We start from the raw sequence: 15,184 nt of genomic DNA on the forward strand, positions 1-15,184 counted from the left end.
AAGGCAGAGGGTGGCTGCGCAAAAAGGTGGAGGCTGCCTTGCCGTTGTTCCTCGCTCCAGTTGAGGCCTTTTAGGCCTTGTTTAGTTCGCGAAATTTGGATTTTGGGTCTACTGTAGCACCTTCGTTTTTATTTGGTAAATAGTGTCTAAACATTGACTAATTAGGCTTAAAACGTTCGTCTCGCAATTTCCCATCAAACTGTGCAATTAGTTTTTCTTTTCGTCTACATTTAATGCTCCATGCATGGGCCGCAAACATTCGATGTGACAGGTACTGTAGCAACTTTTTGAAAATTGGGTAGCAACTAAACAAGGGCTTATCCTCGAAAGCTTTACACATGTCATGTTTGACATATAAACAGAGTATTAAATATAGATAAAAAAATAATTAATTATACAGATTACGACTACTTCACGAAACGAATCTTTTAAACCAATTAATCCATGATTTGACAAAAAAAAATATTACAGTAACACATGTGTTGATAACGAATTAATTAGATTTAATAAATTCGTCTCACGATTTACTAACGAATTCTATAATTTACTTTTTATTAATATCTAAACACCTTTACAACACCCTATATAATATTCAATAGGACACCCTAAATGAGTTGGGAACTGGGAAAGAGGCAGATGGGCAGGTGCTGCTGCCGTATTTTATATCTCCATTATTTTCTATTCTTCTTTTCTCGTTTTTTAGTGGAAGTAGAGAAAGGCAAAACAAAAAATAAATAAATAAATTTGCTTTTTTTGTGCTGGGTGCAGAAGGCTGCTTTTAGTCGAAAGTTCGTATGTCGTACCATTTCAAAGAATAATAATATTTTTCTCTTGTAATAACAGAGCACTCCATTGCACACTGCAGCTTTGGTGTCCCCTTTTGGGCAGGGGCGGAGCTACATGGTGGTCCGGGTGGTCCGCGGACCACCGGTGCATACCAGGCCCATAGATATAGGAAAATTCAGTCAGATCGGATACGTACGTCCGAGCGTCCGTGGCCTCCGCGAATACGCCCTACGGCCGTTCTGCGCTCCTTCGTATTTCTCCGTGCGGCCGCTATGCGCCCCTTCGTATCCCCTTGATGAGTTGTGCTTCATAGAATTCGATATACCAAACGATAGCGGCGGCGGCGGGTCACGGCGGCAGGCGCCGGACGATGAGCAGCCGTACACGTGAGTCATCTGCAGGTATACGTCTCAACATCTTCATCCAATTAGCCTGCTCGTTTAGTCATGTTTCCTTTTTTTTCTCTTCCAATCTCTCCTTAGAGCTAGAGAATAAGTAAATTAGCCCTAACTCGAGCAGAACGCATCAGCAATTGCTGTCTACTGGGGCGGTGATCAGCGACACCGATCCATCAACCATCAGGCATCAGACGTTCAGAAGCCGCAAGCCACAAGATACACAAAACTTTATTTTATTTTGTGTCATTAGATTATATTATTGCACGGTCGCATTGGACTATTTAATTTTAATTGTAGGATAAGTTTTTTTTTGTGTAAAATTGATTATTGGAATGGTAAATTAAAACAATATTTTTTATTCTCTTGCAGACTTATAGAAATATAAAAAGGAGTGGTGATACTGCCTCTCTTTTTCAAAAATATGCATCAAAGAATATATTCTGCAATGACCTTTATCAAGAACAAGTTGAAAAACTCTGTATGCCTTTTTTTTCTTTAATTGTGTTGTGTATAATTCATATACTTATGTACCGACATGTTAAATTTAGTTAACAAAATTTTCGACAATGGACCACCATAGCTACAAATCCTGACTACGCCACTGCTTTTGGGCCGGGTGTTGAGAGGGTGATGCGGCAGTGGGCCCACGCACCTGGTATTCGTGGGAAATTCGGTGGAGATCACAGCAGACAGCACCCCCATTCTTTCTTCTTTTTTGGCCATCATCACATCACCATCACCTCGCTTTTACCTGTCGATGCCCTGCCCTGCCCTGCTCTGTGAGAGACTCGTGATCTTTCTGAAAGATCGGCACATAGATCCTCTCCAAATTGCAACACGTACACAGCGCCCAGTTCCTTCAACACAATCACAGGTTCCCGCCCACCGTAGAAACAGCGATTCCGACAACTACTACCTTCGTCCCAGAAAAAATATAAATTTCGCTTTTCGAGGTAAGATTAGTGTACATATTTACTCTTCCTATATCATTTCTCTTCATATGTAGAAACTGAAAAATAATCATTGCTTCTAGAATGTTCTTCTCATGGATAGATAAAGTAGTGGTATTTTAATAGATGGGTCCAACTAGAAAGTTAGTCTCAAGTCTACAATTACATTCTTTGTGAGGCAAGATTTGAAATGGGGATTACACATTCTTTTGGGGACGGAGGGAGTATTGATTATAGGAGTGGCATGCTAGCACGGAGCCGGTGGAGCTAGAAATCATGACTCCGCAGCTTCTTTTCTTACCGGTTCATTTTTCACCTCGAAAGCCGAAATGGCTCCGCACTACATTTCTAAATAGTGCTATTGCGGTATTTTTCAGGAGGTTGTCGAAGCACCCAAAAGCTATACTCCCTTCGTCCAAGAAAACATGCACTATACTCCTTTCGTCCAAGAAAACATGCAATTCTAGCACAGTACCATGTTTCAGTATATCATGTTTGAACAACTATAGATAAAAAACTATAAATATTTATAACATTAAATAAATATCATTATATCAAATATGAAATATATTTTCATAATAAATTAATTTAGAGTCATAAATACGAATATTATTCACTAAAAACTTGAACAAACGTGAACAACTTTATCTAGCACGCAACCCATAGTTACATGTTTTCCTGACAGAGGAAGTACCGAACAAGGTCTAACCGTATCATTTTCCCTATGAAACTACGTGTACGAAGGCAACGACGTTTATTTACTCCAGCTTATGCAAGGTCGGCAAGCGCCTATTTTGCCATGCAGTAGTAAGAGTAACATGGATAATAAATTATGTGCCAAATATAAGTCTGCAACTATCCAATATCGTTTTGCTATAGCTCTTACTCAATTCACGGAAGATTGTACTCCAAGCATGCAATGATATCAGTGCCACACCGATTAATTTAGTTGTATCTCTCTACTCTACATGCTTTGTTGCTGGTAATATATCGCTTTCGCGCATTTTGATTGAAAGTTGTGTAACAATTCTTTTCCTTTGGGGTGAAACTTTTTCAGGATACAAGTTGTTATTCTTTTAGTATTGTTTTAACTTTGAAAAGTAGAGCTCTCAACTTTAGTAAGATATAGACACATATGTTAGTCTTAGTACACATGTCTTGTTCTATTATCAATTTCTTTTGTTGTAAAGATGTGTACTCAAAGATATCAACGTGTATAGACAACACTTTATTAAAATATAACTGTATCAATAACTCTAGTCAATTCAACGACTACATACGTCTTCCGATAAAAAAAACGACTACATACGTGTTAACTTTCCTTAGCCAAGGACGTCTTGGTGAGTGGACATAGCAATATGCAGCGTTGGCCAGCCCAGGGGGGGGCGCTTGATGGGTGTGGGAGCCGGAAGATAGTGAACGTGAAAGTGTTAGTTACTTTGATCGTCTAGGTGTGGATCCAGTGGGTGAGTTCTTTTCTATTTGGGATAATCAGTGACTTTGAGATTCAGAGGGAGTAGATAACAGATAGAGAGGGAGATGTAGGAGCATCTGATCGTCGGAGGAGCTCCTTGCCTTCAATGGTTCGTTGGTGAAGCTCTGCACTAGGCAGCGACGGTCGGAGTAGCGGTGGAGACCGGCAGTGGTGGTGGAGGCAGTGGCGCTTCCCGCCGCTGGCAGTGCCACCCTCTGGATCGGATTAGGGTTAGGACAGTGGGGCTGTGGTGGCGGTGAACCTCGTACCTTGTGCCGTTTGCCCCACCTCCTCTTTATAGGCACTGTGCGACGGGGGCCCACTAGCCACAAGATGGCTGGACGTCCCCGATCAGGACGCGGTCAAGGGGTCCGTCTCGACCGTTGGGTCAAGACGGATGAGATCAATTCTAACATTCTCCCCCTTGATCTCAACTCATACTTTAACCTTAAACTTTGACTTTAATCCCTTTAGCTTTTATTTGTTCCATCACAGATTAGTGTATAGAGCATGCTTCATCGTCACGGTCAATCGCCGATAGACTTAACAGCTACAATACACATCTCTCTTCTGAAACAGATTCTTTAACTTTGGGCCCTTTATTGTCCGGAAAACATAGGCTATACCATAAACCCATGTCGACTGTGTGATCTCTAAACACACTGGGTGGTAAGCCTTTTGTACGCGGATCCGCAAGCACTTGCTTGTTACTTTTATGTTCAATATTTTTAGTATGATTCCGGACTTTCTCCTTCACAACGTATAACTTTATCGTCAATGTGTTTGGCAGCACACTTGACCCGTTGTTATAGGAGCGAACTACTTAAATGGTTATTGCTGTTGTATACCATTATCAATTCCGGGTGTAAGTTTTTTTTTAACCACTTCGCCTGTCCTTTAAGCCTCATATCAACCTATACTGTGGGTATGCATCCTTGATGACACCACAACTGTTTCTTTGGAGCTTTTCCACAATAAAACTCCAACTGCGAGTGTTAGCTACTATGTGGGTTTCACTAAACATCTCGCCAAAATTTAACATTTGTACCCACAACTATTTGAGAGTACTTATTCTTTCTTACTCACCATGAGGCCTATAAATCTTTGCACAATTGCAAAACATTCTCAACTCCATTCCAGTGATCTATATCTGGACTGGACTTCTGCCAAAATATCCCGGATACATGAACTATGTCAGGGTAAGTTCTTGCTTATAAGCATTCATTAAGCTTCCAACAGCTGAAGCATATAGGACGTCCTTTTGATCGATCTCATATTCATTCTTGGAACACTGAAAGTTCCGAAAACTATTACCCTTTACTTTAGAAACAGGCGCAAGTTTACTCACATATATACTTTATTTCTTTAGAATCTTCTCTAAGTATACACTTGAGACAGTTCTAATACCCCTTTTCCTTTATCTCGGTAAGTTCCAATTCCTGGAACGAATGACGCTTTACCAAGATCATTCTCTTGAAACTTGAGGACAAGAACTTCTTCTTCTCCAACAGTAGATTAACACCACTACTAGCGAGTAAGGTGCTACCCACATGCAAGATTAGGAAAATAAATTTCCCATGTTTAATCTTTGTATAAATACAATTGTCCTCTACATTCTCTTTAAAACCCAAACTTTCTTATTGTACTGTCAAACTTCAAGAACCGCTGTCTTGAAGTTTGCTTTAATCTATAAATGGATTTCTTTAGGCAACATCTCTTTACGTTCTTTTCCTTCTATGACAAAATCTTTTGAGTTATGCCATGTGAACTTTTCCATACAAATCCCCGTTGAGGAATGTGTCTTTACATCCTTTTGATGTAACTATAAATCATAATGTGCCACTAACACCATTATGATTCTAAAAGAATCATTGCATGCTCATTATAATCTATTCCTTCTCTTTGTGTAAATCATTTCACCACAAGTGACGCTTTATAGCTTTCAATATTCCCTTTTGATATCTTTCTATATTCCTTTTGGAGTCATCTTTGTCTTGTAGACCCATTACAGCCTACTGTTTTGGCTCCATTGGGAATTTCTTCTAAGTCCCAAACATTGTTGGTATTTATCGATTTCATTTCATCTTCCTTTACTTCTTGCCATTTAGATGAGTGAACGCCCTCTCATGGCTTTTCAAATGAGGTGGAATTATCCTCCATTTGAATTTCTTTCTTATTCTTTGAGACCTTCTGGGGCCTCGTGGCACTTCTTTCGTATGGGGCTATTGTTGCTCTTTATTGCCAAAAGGCAAATGTTCTATAGCCTCCCGTATCATAAGATCCTTGTTTACTTATTCATCCTTTTTTTAAGAGCTAACATCAGGTGTTGTATATGTCATACAACATCAACATGTATTAAGCAATTTATTGCTCTAAACACTGTAGTGGATATGTAATCCCACTTCTATTCAAGCTTTAGGTATCTACATACCATGCTCCCCCAGATTACTCCATCTTCTGTAAAGATGGTGTATCTTCAAATTTCTTATTTTGGGTTTAATCTGTCAAAAAACTCATACGGCGCGTTTAGCACCGCCTTGATGACTCTGAACTCGTCCAGTATGAATACTAGCCGACTATGCTATCTTCCCATCGGAACTATAAAAAGTCCAGGAATTTAGCTATTTCTTTACTTTAGGGGTATCGTTATTATGACCGTCTTACTTCCTCAACGATCACATTCATCTTTTATAGATCACTTTTACCTTCAATGCATAGTATGCATTGCATTATCTGAAGTATGGGGAAGTATCTTTCTTAATCTTACATTTCTCTCCCTCGAAATGTGGTATGAACTTTTCTACCACAATTTCGAAACATTCAGAACTCTTATGAATGAGGAAACTTTGATTACTTACTTCATCCACATGATTACATCATGCAAACAAAAAATTCGTATGGGAGTATATTTTCCTCATTACACTTCAAAACTCAACATAGTCTATTATTATTAATACTTCTGCAAGTCACACTTGCATATCATTCTTATCTCTTGGTTCACATGCAACATTCTTTTGTTCTCAAACTCGTTGAGTATTTATGGCCATGACACAATTAGAGTGTACGGTCAATACTATGATAGCATAAAAGCTACCTCAAACTTCTCTCCATGTGCGGGATACACTTAGAGCACATGAGTCATCACATCCTTCTCCCGCCATGCGGGATAAGTACTTTGCTAAACTCTCCCGCCATGCAGGATTGGTTAACATATGTAATATGCCACTTTATCCCGCCATGCAGGTATTTTCTCAAACTTTTTCCGCCATGCGGGTACTATCATAAACTTTTTCCAGCCATGCGAGACATTCCTTTGAACGGACATAATTGCCAGTATTGGCTCGTGTTCGGTCATCAAATTCAGAAATAAATCCGAATATTCTTTTAACAGACATGTTTAATTCAATGTTAGTCAAATTAAACATGTATATGACTTTTACAACTCTCATAAGTGAAACTGAAAATAAATTCTTCTCCACAGAGAGTACATAAAAGACATTTCTCAATGAAAACTCTCATTGATCTATCTCTTTTCTTGGATCAATATTCTAGAATTCTTTTCTTTTGAAGTCATTCTTTAAAGAGAACACAGTCCCTTAACCAATGGCATTCTTTCGTACATAACTTGCCCTTAGGCATTTCATCATCTGAGTCACAAGTGCCCAGCTCATTTCTCTTTCTGCCTTCAAGAATGAAAGCATGGAGGTCTTTTGTCTGAAAAATATTCAACAATAATGCTCATTAAACTTTGAAAACTTTATGTTCTATTCTATATCACCGTTGGGCAGAAATAGAATAAAACATCATTCTTCTACATTAATTCCACATCACCGTTGGGCAGAAATGGAATTAACGTATAGAAATTCAATAATCTTGAAAACATAGTACTGCTCCTCAAAATTAAATTCTCCCGTTGGTTCAAATTTAATTAGAAGACAATCAACTTCTTTGCAGCGGAAACATGAAAATATATTTCTCTATTTTAAGAGCATTCCTTGATCTTTATATTTTCTCTGAAAAATTGGTCACTTTGATGCAAAATTCATCAGAGATTTAAACTTTAAACATAAAACTCATAGAATTATAATATTGTTATCATCAACGTTGGTCAGAAAATAACAATACCATAATTTAACTTTAAGCTTAAATTCATAAATGAACTTATAATATTGTTATCATCAACGTTGGTCAGAAAATAACAATATTATAATTCATTTTATCTATAAACCGACTATTCCTCCAATTAAAAAAAATCTTCTCTTTGGTTCTAATTTTAACTGGAGGATAAACTTTTCATCATTTACTGAATAACTATAACTATTCATCAAATTAGAAGACAATAAACCTTTAACTTTGCAGCGAAAATTGACAAAATTTCTTTTCTACTTTTCAGAAGCATTTTACTGTACTTTTCTACTCTCTGAAAATTCTAACACGTTGGTGCAATAATTATCAGAGATTTTAAATCACTCTTTGAATGAAATCATCGAAATTTGCTTCTGAAAAATAATAAAATAATTCTCAATCACCACTGTGCATTCGGCCCAACCGGAGATACGGCCCGACTTACTTTTCTTGAATTTTATCCACAGGAAAAATTCTCTTTTCTATTTTTTTTTCTTGAGCCATTAATCATTTTCCAGGAAATAACATTTTACTGGAAAAGGAAAGAGAAATAGACTCATTTGTTCATTGTCTTCCCGGCCCAGCAGCAAAAACCGGTCCGGCCTTGTTTCCTCGCGCGCGCGCGCTGCCACCCAGGCCGCAACGTGGGCCTGGGCCGGCAAAGCGCCGCGGCTGCGCGCCCCGCCTGGGCCTCAATTGGCCCAGTGACTCATCGCCGTCAGATCAAATCCAACGGCCATCCGGCCGAGTCGGGCGAACCAAAACGTCCCGGCCGCCGCACCCCTGAAACCCTAAACACCATTTCCTCCGTTCCCCTTCTCTCTCGCACGCCTCACGCGACAGCCGCGGCAGCCGTGGTTGCCGTCGGTGCCGGTCGGGGCTGCCGTCCTCGCCGGTGAGGAAGACGCCGCCCGGAGTGATCCCAGCAGCGGCTCCCCCGTCTATTTTCTTTCCCTCCTCCTTTCTCTCTCGTGCCGTACTCAGAGGAGCAGCAGTGGCCCAATGGCCGATCGGAGGAGGAGTCGATGGCAGCGCCGCCGCCAGTCCCCTCGCCGGTGCGCGCGCCCACCGCGAGGTGGACGCGCCGCCGTCGAGTGGTCTGGTGGTGGTGCCCTTTACCGCCGAGCCCGAGGCGTGGCCGCGACGGTCGGCGGTGTTCCACTTCCCCACGCGGTGGCGGTTGCGACAGCGGGAAAGAAGCTCAGGTAAGTCCCTTCCTTCTCTTTGTCCCCATTCTTTCTTCTGGGATTTACCCGATTTGGGGATGGGGTAAAAATTAGGGTTAGGGTTTCGGGATGGGCACTGTTCTTCTTCCCCGACGGGTTAGGGTTAGGGTTCGAGTACTTTTCGAAATCGAGACCCCTTCTTTCCCCTTTTCTTTACCCGATTAGGGTTTAGGGTTCGATGGACCCTTTGTATTCCTTTTCTTTCGATCCGAATCGGATCTAGCTCATCTCTTCCCGCGCGTCAGCAAACCGGCGGCGGGTGCTCCATCCCGCGTGAGGCGGTAATGACGGCGGTGGGGAAAACTTCCCCGGACCGTCCATTTTCTTTAGGGTTTCATTTTCTCCGAACCGAAGTTCGTTTCTCTTTCTTTTCTTTCTTCTTTTCTTTGCCCCGATCCAGATCCACATACTAGAGAACCTGCTCTGGTACCATTGTTAGTTACTTTGATCGTCTAGGTGTGGATCTAGTGGGTGAGTTCTTTTCTATTTGGGATAATCAGTGACTTTGAGATTCAGAGGGAGTAGATAACAGATAGAGAGGGAGATGTAGGAGCATCTGACCGTCGGAGGAGCTCCTTGCCTTCAATGGTTCGTTGGTGAAGCTCTACACTAGGCAGCGACGGTCGGAGTAGCGGTGGAGACCGGCGGTGGTGGTGGAGGCAGTGGCGCTTCCCGCCGCTGGCAGTGCCACCCTCTGGATCGGATTAGGGTTAGGACAGTGGGGCTGTGGCGGCGGTGAACCTCGTACCTTGTGCCGTGTGCCCTATCTCCTCTTTATAGGCACTGTGCGACGGGGGCCCACTAGCCACGAGATGGCTGGACGTCCCCGATCAGGACGCGGTCAAGGGGTCCGTCTCGACCGTTGGGTCAAGACGGATGAGATCAATTCTAACAGAAAGAGCAAACAAGTACGTAGTACGGTGGCTGCTACTGACTGTCGAGTGCTGTGGTCGACTTTTGTACGAAAGGCGCCCCGGCCCTTTTCACGGATAAGCATCTTTTTGTCTTTTCCTTACTCCTCCTCCATTTTATTCCTACCACTTAATAGCATATCGAATAATCTAGAGACAAAGCAGTATATATAAGTTTATAGACAAAAGTCTCACATAGATTAGCGAACTTTTTTTATAAGTTATAATAGCTAGAGCAAACTAGCTATTATTTTTTTTACAATTTGAATGATTAAATGTTTTACAATAGGCTGTAACTAAACTATAAGCTAAGCTATGGATTAGCTAATTAAAGTTTTTTTTACTATTACCCCTTCACTCCAAATGATAAGTCGTCCTGACTTTTTTAGATACCTAATTTTTATTATAGTATGTATTTAGACGTAGCATAAATCTAGATGCATAGCAAAATAATGTATCTGAAAAATCAAAATAATCTATAATTTAGAATGGAGGCGATAGTAATTTATTTTAATCAATTCGTGGTAGGCTAAGCTCAAAACGTATCTTTGTGGACCCCATTCCCCCAACACGATCTTTGTGGAGTATAATGTAGCACACCAGCATAGAACATATCATCACCATTGAGGCATTGACAGGTACCACTCGTCCAACCTTCTGGACAAAACTTATTCTATTTGCATATTATTGTGTGCAATACAATTGCTAACCAATCACATCTAAGGGGAGATATTCTTCAATTAATCCAAACGTGTTGGCCCTGAGGTTTTTCTCCTTTCATAACCTGATACATATGTATGGTCTTTTCTTTTCAAATAATCTAAAAACAACGACCACTCATGACAGGAATATGTAATGCAAGCATCTCTATCGCATACATGTGCTCATCAATAGCATCTTTCATGCAATATATATGCACAGGGGACATAGCCCCTTGCCCATCAGATCCTGGCGGTAACAGAAGAGTGGGCGCGGGAGTAAGGCTGAACGAAAAACTCGAAGCTCGATAGCTCGCTCGGCTCGTGGCTGGCTCGACTCGGCTCGGCTCGGCTCGTTAAGATAATGAGCTGAGCCGAGCCAAGATTTTAGCTCGTTAGCTATAACGAGCCAACTTGAGCCAGCTCGCGAGTCGCTCGTGAGCTAAACGAGCCAAGCTTCCAGGAAAAAAGTATTATTTAAGGTAGTTAGATGCATGAATACTATAGTAATTTATTATACTTGTATATATATTAGCGCATATTAATTTTTTTATTCGATTTAAGGTTGTTAGATTCATTTTTTTTGTATTATTATTATTCTCAAACTTTAGATAAATACAAATATTATATTTTTGTGTATTTTTTATACCTGGCTCGCGAGCTTAACGAGCCAGCTCGAGCTTTTAACGAGCCGAGCCGAGCTGGCTTTCTGGCTCGTTAGGATAACGAGCCGAGTCGAGCTAGCTCGTTATCTTAACGAGCCAGAACGAGCCGAGCCCAAACGAGCCGAGCCAACTCGTTATCCAGCCTTACGCGGGAGTGAGGAAAACAGGCCACCTGTCAAATAGGGGCCAGGGTTGATGCCCACGGGATTAAGAGCCTCGCAAAGTTGAGTGCTTGAATAGAGGTCTTGCTTATTATCTAGACAAGGCCTTAGTTTGCTTAATATGTTGCAGTAAGATTAAAGCTTCCAGACAGATAGATAGACAGATATAGATACCATTGTGATAACTTCTTTGTTCCTTGGGCGACAGCACCACAAAAACACTACTTCATCCGTCCCTAAATGTCTGTCATTTTCGTTTACCGAGAAACAACATTGGCTAAGAATAAGAATATATTAAAAATATTAATATTTATGATATATAATTAGTATCATTGATAGATATTTGAATCTAGTGTTTTAATAAATTTATTTAAAGATAGAAATACTGTACGTATTTTCTATAAATCAAGTTAAAGTTATCGACATACAAATCGTGACGACAAATATTTAAGGACAGAAAGAGTACGTGTATATCGTGCCCATGTAATTATTTTGACTGTTCGGCTACCATTATAAGTCGGCTTATCAGTCATGGTAGAGTATTTTTCTCTTTCAACGAATCAACCGTACAAATCAGCACAGGCGGCTTCTATCTATATATTATTTTATTATTATTATTATATCTCTAATCTTGATTATTATTATTATTATATTTGAACAGTACCTTCCGATTCCTTAGACTCAGTTCACTGCTCATCCACAGTGAACCACCACCAGCCATTCGATCCTGCCTCCTTGCGCTGGATGGCCGCCACGCGCCTCCTGCTTGCTCTCCAGCCCGCCATCGACGCCAGGCCCAAAAAAAAGAAAAGAAAGGAAAGAAAGAACTCCGCCTCGCGTGCCTGCATCGCCGCCGCGACGGGAGCAGCCACCTCCACCGGCTGTGCTACGGCGGCGCAACGCGGCACCGCACCAGCGCCGACGCGACGTCGACCCGCAGCGGCGCAGCCGCGAGTTCGCCCCGCACCAGCGAGCCTGGGGCGGCCCCAGCACACAGCAGCGCCGGATCTCGCCCACGCATCAGCTGACGAAGAGGCGGCAGGCCAGCGAGGCAGTGCCGGCCGAGAAGATGGTGGCGCTGGATCTCGCCCGTTCACCTGCTGAGGATGAGGCGGCGGGCCAAGGAGATGGTGCGTGTCGACGGCCAAGGAGGCGACGGTAGCCATCGTCGATGTCGGGGCCCGGTTGATAGCCATCGTCGACGTTGGGGCCAGGTGAGGGAGTGCTTTTCGACTCTCCGAGCCTCTGGTGTGAGTGTTTTGAACGTGTTTGTGCCTTTCAGGTATTTGATGAAGTGGTGGTGCCGTGCTCTGTGCCTTCGTGCAGCGATCTCGCGGCGGCGGCGCACGACTAACACCATGGTGAGTTCATTTCTGTTCTGCTTACAATTGAAAAGCTCGGGTTGTGCCAGTCTGCATAGCTGCTTACATCGGTGTGATTACAGTGCCAAGTAATAGATTCTACTAACTGAAACTACAGATCATTGGCACTTGCTCAAAATACAGATCGAAAAAGTTATGTATTTACATCTGCTGCGTTCTATAGATTGAAAATGCAGATCTGCTTTGCCAAACTTCATTCAGTCAAAATATGTAGATTATTTTTGAATTACGAACTAAATAGCTGCATCACCACATTAGTTATTCCCAAGTTTGATGGATGAGTCTTCTATCTGTTTCGCAATGCTATTGCTTCGACGGACACTTAGCGGGCGGCCACTGCTGTCAGCGGAGCGGCTCTTTCGGCACATCGCTTGCCACCGCGCCAGGCAGGTTCAGTGTGTTTGCTCTCCCTTCACACATTGGTTATTCAGATAGTATAGGTGCTAATGAAGTGATTTGTGTGTGTTCATTTTTCTCAGACAGATACTGCGACTTGCCGAGGCAATTGACGTGCAAAACCTGAAAATTATTTTATCTACTGACAGCCTATTTCGATTGATGTCCATGTGCACCTGCTGCGCAAACGAACAGTTTATTTTTATCGAGCCTCATGTGGACATGTGCGTGTTTTTCATGTCGTGTTTTGCAAGTTCCGCCATGCAATCCATCAGGTTCCACCGCTGATTTCAAGCTATTGCCGTGTTACATTGTTTGTGGCTTACACTCTTTTCCTTAGGAATGAATATACAGAAATGCAACAAAACACTGGGTGACACTGCTTAGTGCTGCTAGAAATTTAATATTGTTCATGTTTGTGTATTCAGTATCTCGATGTTTGCAACAATAGATGCACGTTATTTGTGTTGCTTGGTTATGATGCCATCATAAAATTCCTAGCTTCATAGAACAAAGGCGATGTTATTGTTCCACTTCTCTAATACGTATATGTTGGTGACGGCAAAACTGTTCCATGTATATGCATCGCCAGGAAATGGACTTCAGTCTGTCTCATCTGTTGATTTCATTTGGCCTGCTATTATAGTTGCTAATAACAGGCATGCTATAACTAACACCATATTAAATATTACAGTCCACATGATATGACAAAACAAATATTATGATATTCATACGAGTATATTCCTAACCTTTTCTCTTCATGTATGATGTATGCCTAAATGTTAGTCAATTTCAATAGAGTGTTTCAGTAGCCTTGGCAGAGGCAGAGAATGTTAGGACGTTCTGTGAATAGTCAAAACATTTCCTTATGCATTTCCAGTAGGTTCCTTCTTTTTCTCTACTTATGTATGGGCACCATGATCAATTCGAGAATGTATATCCTTCAAACTTTTCCTAGGCTGATTGTTTTCAGCTGCATTTTCATGTCATCTACCTACAATTAGTTGTTTCCTGACACAACTCTTGCTGTTTCAGGTTTCACCTAACGATTGCATAGACTATATGCTCTTTTCAGATCACTCCTACTGCATAGTCCACGCCTGCAACGCGACTCCTTCCGTAGCAGGTAATACCTTTTCCATCCATGATTCCTTGGTATCTACCGCACCATTTAACAATACAAGACTCCGTTTGTTAGTTCCTTTTACCTTTTTCAAGGACACAGACCCAGTTACTAAACCTTTTGGTAAATACATATGTACTATTAGTATTTCCTTGCCATTGTCATTTGTCCTTGATAGTGCTAATAACGCTATTGTTGCTTAATGACAGTTTGGTGACGTCTAATCTGTACTAGATGCCTTCCTCACAGTAAGGCCTACATAGTTTTAAGTTTCCTGACCTCTTTACATAGTGATGTTTCTGTTTGCTCCATAATCCGTAGTATTACACCACTTTGTTGTCATCAGGTAATAGGCCCCCTGCCCACCCACCCACAAAAAACTTTCCTCGGTAAAATGGTGGGTTTGTTAACCTCTTTTACTTTTACTATCAATCGAAGCCTCCTTTTCGATCTGTGCACAGGTACCACTTGCTTCAAGCGGAAAAAGAGTAGATTTCTGGACTTTTTGTTCACCACATATGCAAGATCAACATCTCCCCACCATCAGCAGGTGTCCATCGAGGCACCAAAACTTCTTACTTTCGTAGTACTATTCTCCCTATATAAAATAGGTCGTCATGTTCAATCTGTTTACACATGGTACGAGATAAAGGTTATATTTCAATCATTGTTGCCTGATATATATGCCAACTTTGACACTGCAGTACCTAAGTCTGTTGGACACAGCGTGTAGAAGCGCGGGGCTACCTGCTAGTGAAAGTTAATTTTGGTGGCGAACAAACAAAAATCACTTCCCCTTTTACACTTAGAGTTGAGGACTTAAAAAACCCTACTTCTTACTGCTCTCTATCCAATCTCCATCCGAATCATTCTATAACTAATTCTCACC

At 41.6% G+C, this 15,184-nt stretch overlaps 1 long non-coding RNA gene across 4 annotated transcripts; it reads left to right on the forward strand.

The window, feature by feature from the left end:
- The first annotated feature begins 12,199 nt into the window (after window positions 1-12,199).
- On the forward strand, window positions 12,200-14,993 carry LOC136504326 (uncharacterized). 4 transcript variants are annotated; one of them, XR_010770858.1, is made up of 6 exons: window positions 12,200-12,608; window positions 12,677-12,755; window positions 13,103-13,166; window positions 13,256-13,447; window positions 14,208-14,543; window positions 14,642-14,993. It is a non-coding gene; the product is annotated as an uncharacterized lncRNA (long non-coding RNA). The 4 variants fall into 4 exon arrangements; XR_010770857.1 differs by having other exon boundaries at window positions 12,201-12,608; window positions 14,208-14,298; window positions 14,505-14,993; XR_010770856.1 differs by having other exon boundaries at window positions 12,201-12,608; window positions 13,260-13,447; window positions 14,208-14,993.
- Window positions 14,994-15,184: the final 191 nt, after the last annotated feature.

The sequence above is a fragment of the Miscanthus floridulus genome, chromosome 14 (assembly GCF_019320115.1).
Source record: "Miscanthus floridulus cultivar M001 chromosome 14, ASM1932011v1, whole genome shotgun sequence".
Classification (NCBI taxonomy): domain Eukaryota; kingdom Viridiplantae; phylum Streptophyta; class Magnoliopsida; order Poales; family Poaceae; genus Miscanthus; species Miscanthus floridulus.